Source organism: Rutidosis leptorrhynchoides, chromosome 8, assembly GCF_046630445.1.
Source record: "Rutidosis leptorrhynchoides isolate AG116_Rl617_1_P2 chromosome 8, CSIRO_AGI_Rlap_v1, whole genome shotgun sequence".
Taxonomy (NCBI): Eukaryota; Viridiplantae; Streptophyta; class Magnoliopsida; order Asterales; family Asteraceae; genus Rutidosis; species Rutidosis leptorrhynchoides.
Window position 1 is genome coordinate 149,154,023 of NC_092340.1, and position 6,517 is coordinate 149,160,539.

A 6,517-nucleotide genomic window follows, 5' to 3' on the forward strand; every position below is an offset into this window, starting at 1 on the left:
AATCCTTTCACAAACGCGTCGATCTTCTCTTCCTCATCTTCGAATGCTCCCGGACACAATAGGCACAATTCTGTGAATCGTCTTTCGTACGTGGTAATATCAAATCCTTGGGTTCGTAACCCTCTAAGTTCTGTCTTGAGCTTATTGACCTCGGTTCTGGGACGGTACTTCTCGTTCATCAAGTGCTTGAATGCTGACCACAGTAGTGCGTACGCATCGTCTTGTCCCACTTGCTCTAGATAGGTATTCCACCATGTTAACGCAGAACCTGTGAAGGTATGCGTAGCGTACTTCACTTTGTCCTCTTCAGTACACTTACTTATGGCAAACACCGATTCGACCTTCTCGATCCACCGTTTCAATCCGATCGGTCCTTCGGTTCCATCAAATTACAAAGGTTTGCAGGCAGTGAATTCTTTGTAGGTGCATCCTACACGATTTCCTGTACTGCTAGATCCAAGGTTATTGTTGGTATGTAGCGCAGTCTGTACTGCGGCTATGTTTGAAGCTAGAAAAGTACGGAATTCCTCTTCATTCATATTCACGGTGTGTCGAGTAGTCGGTGCCATTTCCTTCAAAATATTCAAATGGAACAAGTTAATCATACAGAATATTAAGAGTAGTTAATAGTATTTCGTAGCATAATATGAACTCATTTATAAAAGCTTTTTCTTCATATTAGCGTTTTATAAGTTTAAATTCGGGTAGTACCTACCCGTTAAGTTCATACTTAGTAGCTAATATACAATTAAACTACTACAATTCTATATGAAAAACTGATTATAATAATATTTCGCGTTCAAACTTTTATACAATATTTTACAAACTTACAATACCGCTTATTTTACATAAAGCATGAAATATAGCACGCAATAACTTTGATACAAGATAGTTGTGAAGATAATCCTAGCTAGTACACAAGTCGTTCAGCAAAGGCAATAAAGACACGTAATTCATACGTCCAGAAACAAGTCATGCATTCTGGTTTTACTAGGATTACTTCCCATCCTTGGTCTTGTGGAACATTACCGTTATGGCCGTTGATAAGACAGCGTGTTGTAACGTCGTCAAAAGTACGAGGGTTACGTAATGTCCAACAGTCCCGTAACAATCTAAAAACCTCATTTCTTACCCCAATTACCGACTCCGTCACTTGTGGAAACGTTTTGTTTAATAGTTGTAGCCTGATGTTCTTGTTCTCACTTTGGTGAGAAGCGAACATTACTAATCCGTAAGCATAACATGCTTCTTTATGTTGCATGTTAGCCGCTTTTTCTAAATCACGAAGTCCAATATTCGGATATATTGAGTCAAAATAATTTCTTAACCCGTTGCGTAAAATAGCATTTGGGTTCCCCGCAATATATGCATCAAAGTAAACACATCGTAACATATGGGTTTCCCAATGTGATATCCCCCATCTTTCAAACGAAAGTCTCTTATAAACCAAGACATTCTTGGAACGTTCTTCGAATGTCTTACAAACTGATCTCGCCTTAAATAGTTGTGCCGAGGAATTCTGACCGACTGTAGACAAGATTTCATCAATCATGTCTCCGGGTAGGTCTCTTAAAATATTGGGTTGTCTATCCATTTTGTGTTTTTAAACTGTAAAATAGACAAGAGTTAGATTCATAAAAAAATACTTATTAATACAAGCAATTTTTACATATATCATAAAGCATAAGCACACTTTATTACATATATTACACCACACGAATACAACTATCTTATTCCGACTCGCTCGTTTCTTCTTCTTCGGTTTTGGTTCGTTTTGCCAAGTTTCTAGGGATATATGATGTTCCCCTAATACTAACTGTCGTTGTCCACATTGGTTTAGAAAAACCTGGTGGTTTAGAGGTTCCCGGGTCATTGTTACAACTTAAGGACTTCGGGGGTTGACGATACATATAAAGTTCATCGGGGTTGGAATTAGATTTCTCTATTTTTATGCCCTTTCCCTTATTATTTTCTTTTGCCTTTTTAAATTCAGTTGGGGTAATTTCTATAACATCATCGGAATTCTCGTCGGAATCCGATTCATCGGAGAATTGGTAATCCTCCCAATATTTTGCTTCCTTGGCGGAAACACCATTGACCATAATTAACCTTGGTCGGTTGGTTGAGGATTTTCTTTTACTTAACCGTTTTATTATTTCCCCCACCGGTTCTATTTCTTCATCCGGTTCCGATTCTTCTTCCGGTTCCGATTCTTCTTCCGGTTCCGACTCTTCTTCCGGTTCCTCTTCGGGAACTTGTGAATCAGTCCACGAATCATTCCAATTTACATTTGACTCTTCATTATTATTAGGTGAGTCAATGGGACTTGTTCTAGAGGTAGACATCTATCACATAATGTCAAACACGTTAAGAGATTAATATATCACATAATATTCATATGTTAAAAATATATAGTTTCCAACAAAAATGTTAAGCAATCATTTTTATAGAAAACACGGTCGAAGTCCAGACTCACTAATGCATCCTAACAAACTCGATAAGAGACACTAATGCAAATTTTCTGGTTCTCTAAGACCAACGCTCAGATACCAACTGAAATGTCCCGTTCTTATTGATTAAAAACGTTCCATATTAATTGATTTCGTTGCGAGGTTTTGACCTCTATATGAGACGTTTTTCAAAGACTGCATTCATTTAAACAAACCATAACCTTTATTTCATAAATAAAGGTTTAAAAAGCTTTACGTAGATTATCAAATAATGATAATCTAAAATATCCTGTTTACACACGACCATTACATAATGGTTTACAATACAAATATGTTACATCGAAATCAGTTTCTTGAATGCAGTTTTTACACAATATCATACAAACATGGACTCCAAATCTTGTCCTTATTTTAGTATGCAACAGCGGAAGCTCTTAATATTCACCTGAGAATAAACATGCTTTAAACGTCAACAAAAATGTTGGTGAGTTATAGGTTTAACCTATATATATCAAATCGTAACAATAGACCACAAGATTTCATATTTCAATACACATCCCATACATAGAGATAAAAATCATTCATATGGTGAACACCTGGTAACCGACATTAACAAGATGCATATATAAGAATATCCCCATCATTCCGGGACACCCTTCGGATATGATATAAATTTTGAAGTACTAAAGCATCCGGTACTTTGGATGGAGTTTGTTAGGCCCAATAGATCTATCTTTAGGATTCGCGTCAATTAGGGTGTCTGTTCCCTAATTCTTAGATTACCAGACTTAATAAAAAGGGGCATATTCGATTTCGATAATTCAACCATAGAATGTAGTTTCACGTACTTGTGTCTATTTTGTAAATCATTTATAAAACCTGCATGTATTCTCATCCCAAAAATATTAGATTTTAAAAGTGGGACTATAACTCACTTTCACAGATTTTTACTTCGTCAGGAAGTAAGACTTGGCCACTGGTTGTTTCACGAACCTATAATAATATATACATATATATCAAAGTATGTTCAAAATATATTTACAACACTTTTAATATATTTTGATGTTTTAAGTTTATTAAGTCAGCTGTCCTCGTTAGTAACCTACAACTAGTTGTCCACAATTAGATGTACAGAAATAAATCGATAAATATTATCTTGAATCAATCCACGACCCAGTGTATACGTATCTCAGTATTGATCACAACTCAAACTATATATATTTTGGAATCAACCTCAACCCTGTATAGCTAACTCCAACATTCACATATAGAGTGTCTATGGTTGTTCCGAAATATATATAGATGTGTCGACATGATAGGTCGAAATATTGTATACGTGTCTATGGTATCTCAAGATTACATAATATACAATACAAGTTGATTAAGTTATGGTTGGAATAGATTTGTTACCAATTTTCACGTAGCTAAAATGAGAAAAATTATCCAATCTTGTTTTACCCATAACTTCTTCATTTTAAATCCGTTTTGAGTGAATCCAATTGCTATGGTTTCATATTGAACTCCATTTTATGAATCTAAACAGAAAAAGTATAGGTTTATAGTCGGAAAAATAAGTTACAAGTCATTTTTGTAAAGGTAGTCATTTCAGTCGAAAGAACGACGTCTAGATGACCATTTTAGAAAACATACTTCCACTTTGAGTTTAACCATAATTTTTGGATATAGTTTCATGTTCATAATAAAAATCATCTTCTCAGAATAACAACTTTTAAATCAAAGTTTATCATAGTTTTTAATTAACTAACCCAAAACAGCCCGCGGTGTTACTACGACAGCGTAAATCCAGTTTTACGGTGTTTTTCGTGTTTCCAGGTTTTAAATCATTAAGTTAGCATATCATATAGATATAGAACATGTGTTTAGTTGATTTTAAAAGTCAAGTTAGAAGGATTAACTTTTGTTTGCGAACAAGTTTAGAATTAACTAAACTATGTTCTAGTGATTACAAGTTTAAACCTTCGAATAAGATAGCTTTATATGTATGAATCGAATGATGTTATGAACATCATTAATACCTTAAGTTCCTTGGATAAACCTACTGGAAAAGAGAAAAATGGATCTAGCTTCAACGGATCCTTGGATGGCTCGAAGTTCTTGAAGCAGAATCATGACACGAAAACAAGTTCAAGTAAGATCATCACTTGAAATAAGATTGTTATAGTTATAGAAATTGAACCAAAGTTTGAATATGATTATTACCTTGTATTAGAATGATAACCTACTGTAAGAAACAAAGATTTCTTGAGGTTGGATGATCACCTTACAAGATTGGAAGTGAGCTAGCAAACTTGAAAGTATTCTTGATTTTATGTAACTAGAACTTGTAAAATATATGAAGAACACTTAGAACTTGAAGATAGAACTTGAGAGAGATCAATTAGATGAAGAAAATTGAAGAATTAAAGTGTTTGTAGGTATTTTTGGTCGTTGGTGTATGGATTAGATATAAAGGATATGTAATTTTGTTTTCATGTAAATAAGTCATGAATGATTACTCATATTTTTGTAATTTTATGAGATATTTTATGCTAGTTGCCAAATTATGGTTCCCACATGTGTTAGGTGACTCACATGGGCTGCTAAGAGCTGATCATTGGAGTGTATATACCAATAGTACATACATCTAAAAGCTGTGTATTGTACGAGTACGAATACGGGTGCATACGAGTAGAATTGTTGATGAAACTGAACGAGGATGTAATTGTAAGCATTTTTGTTAAGTAGAAGTATTTTAATAAGTGTCTTGAAGTCTTTCAAAAGTGTATGAATACATATTAAAACACTACATGTATATACATTTTAACTGAGTCGTTAAGTCATCGTTAGTCGTTACATGTAAATGTTGTTTTGAAACCTTTAGGTTAACGATCTTGTTGAATGTTGTTAACCCATTGTTTATTATAACAAATGAGATGTTAAATTATTATATTATCATGATATTATGATATATAATATATCTTAGTATGGTGTATGTACAGTTAAATGTCGTTACAACGATAATCGTTACATATATGTCTCGTTTCGAAATCATTAAGTTAGTAGTCTTATTTTTACATATGTATTTCATTGTTAATACACTTAATAATATATTTACTTATCATTTAACATAATTAACCAAGTGTATCAATATCTTAATATGATTCATATGTACCTAGTAAGACGTTGTTATAACGATAATCGTTATATATATCGTTTTCGACTTTCTTAAATTAATAGTCTCATTTTTATGTATATAACTCATTGTTAAAATACCTAATGAGATACATACTTATAATAAAAACATGTTAACTATATATATAACCATATATATGTCATTGTATAGTTTTTACAAGTTTTAACGTTCGTGAATCACCGGTCAACTTGAGTGGTCAATTGTCTATATGAAACATATTTCAATTAATCAAGTATTAACAAGTTTGATTGCTTAACATGTTGGAAACATTTAATCATGTAAATATCAATCTCAATTAATATATATAAACATGGAAAAGTTCGGGTCACTACACAAGTACTTCAGTTCAAATTTCCGATAATCCATTTTTTGAACCCAACCTCACAATTGAGAATCCGGAGAATATTCAGGAACGATTCATAGATCCTGAACAACTAAACTTTCCTCCGGAACCACCAATCATTCAAACAGAGATTGTTGAGGAACGAACCATTAAATCAGAATCCTCTAGTGATTCCGATTCAACAAATTCAATTATGGAGAATCTGGAACCTTTAAGTATGGAAGACCGAATGAGAGCTAAACGCACTGGCCAAGGTCACGCAATTACTCATCCAGACATTAATGCGCCAGATTATGAAATCGAAGGACAAATTCTACACATGGTGACTAATCAATGCCAATTTAGTGGTGCGCCGAAGGAAGATCCAAATGAACATCTTCGTACCTTTAATAGGATCTGCACACTATTTAAAATCCGAGAAGTGGAGGATGAACAGATATATCTCATGTTATTTCCCTGGACTTTAAAGGGAGAAGCCAAAGATTGGTTGGAATCGTTACCTGAAGGGGCGATTGATACATGGGATGTTTT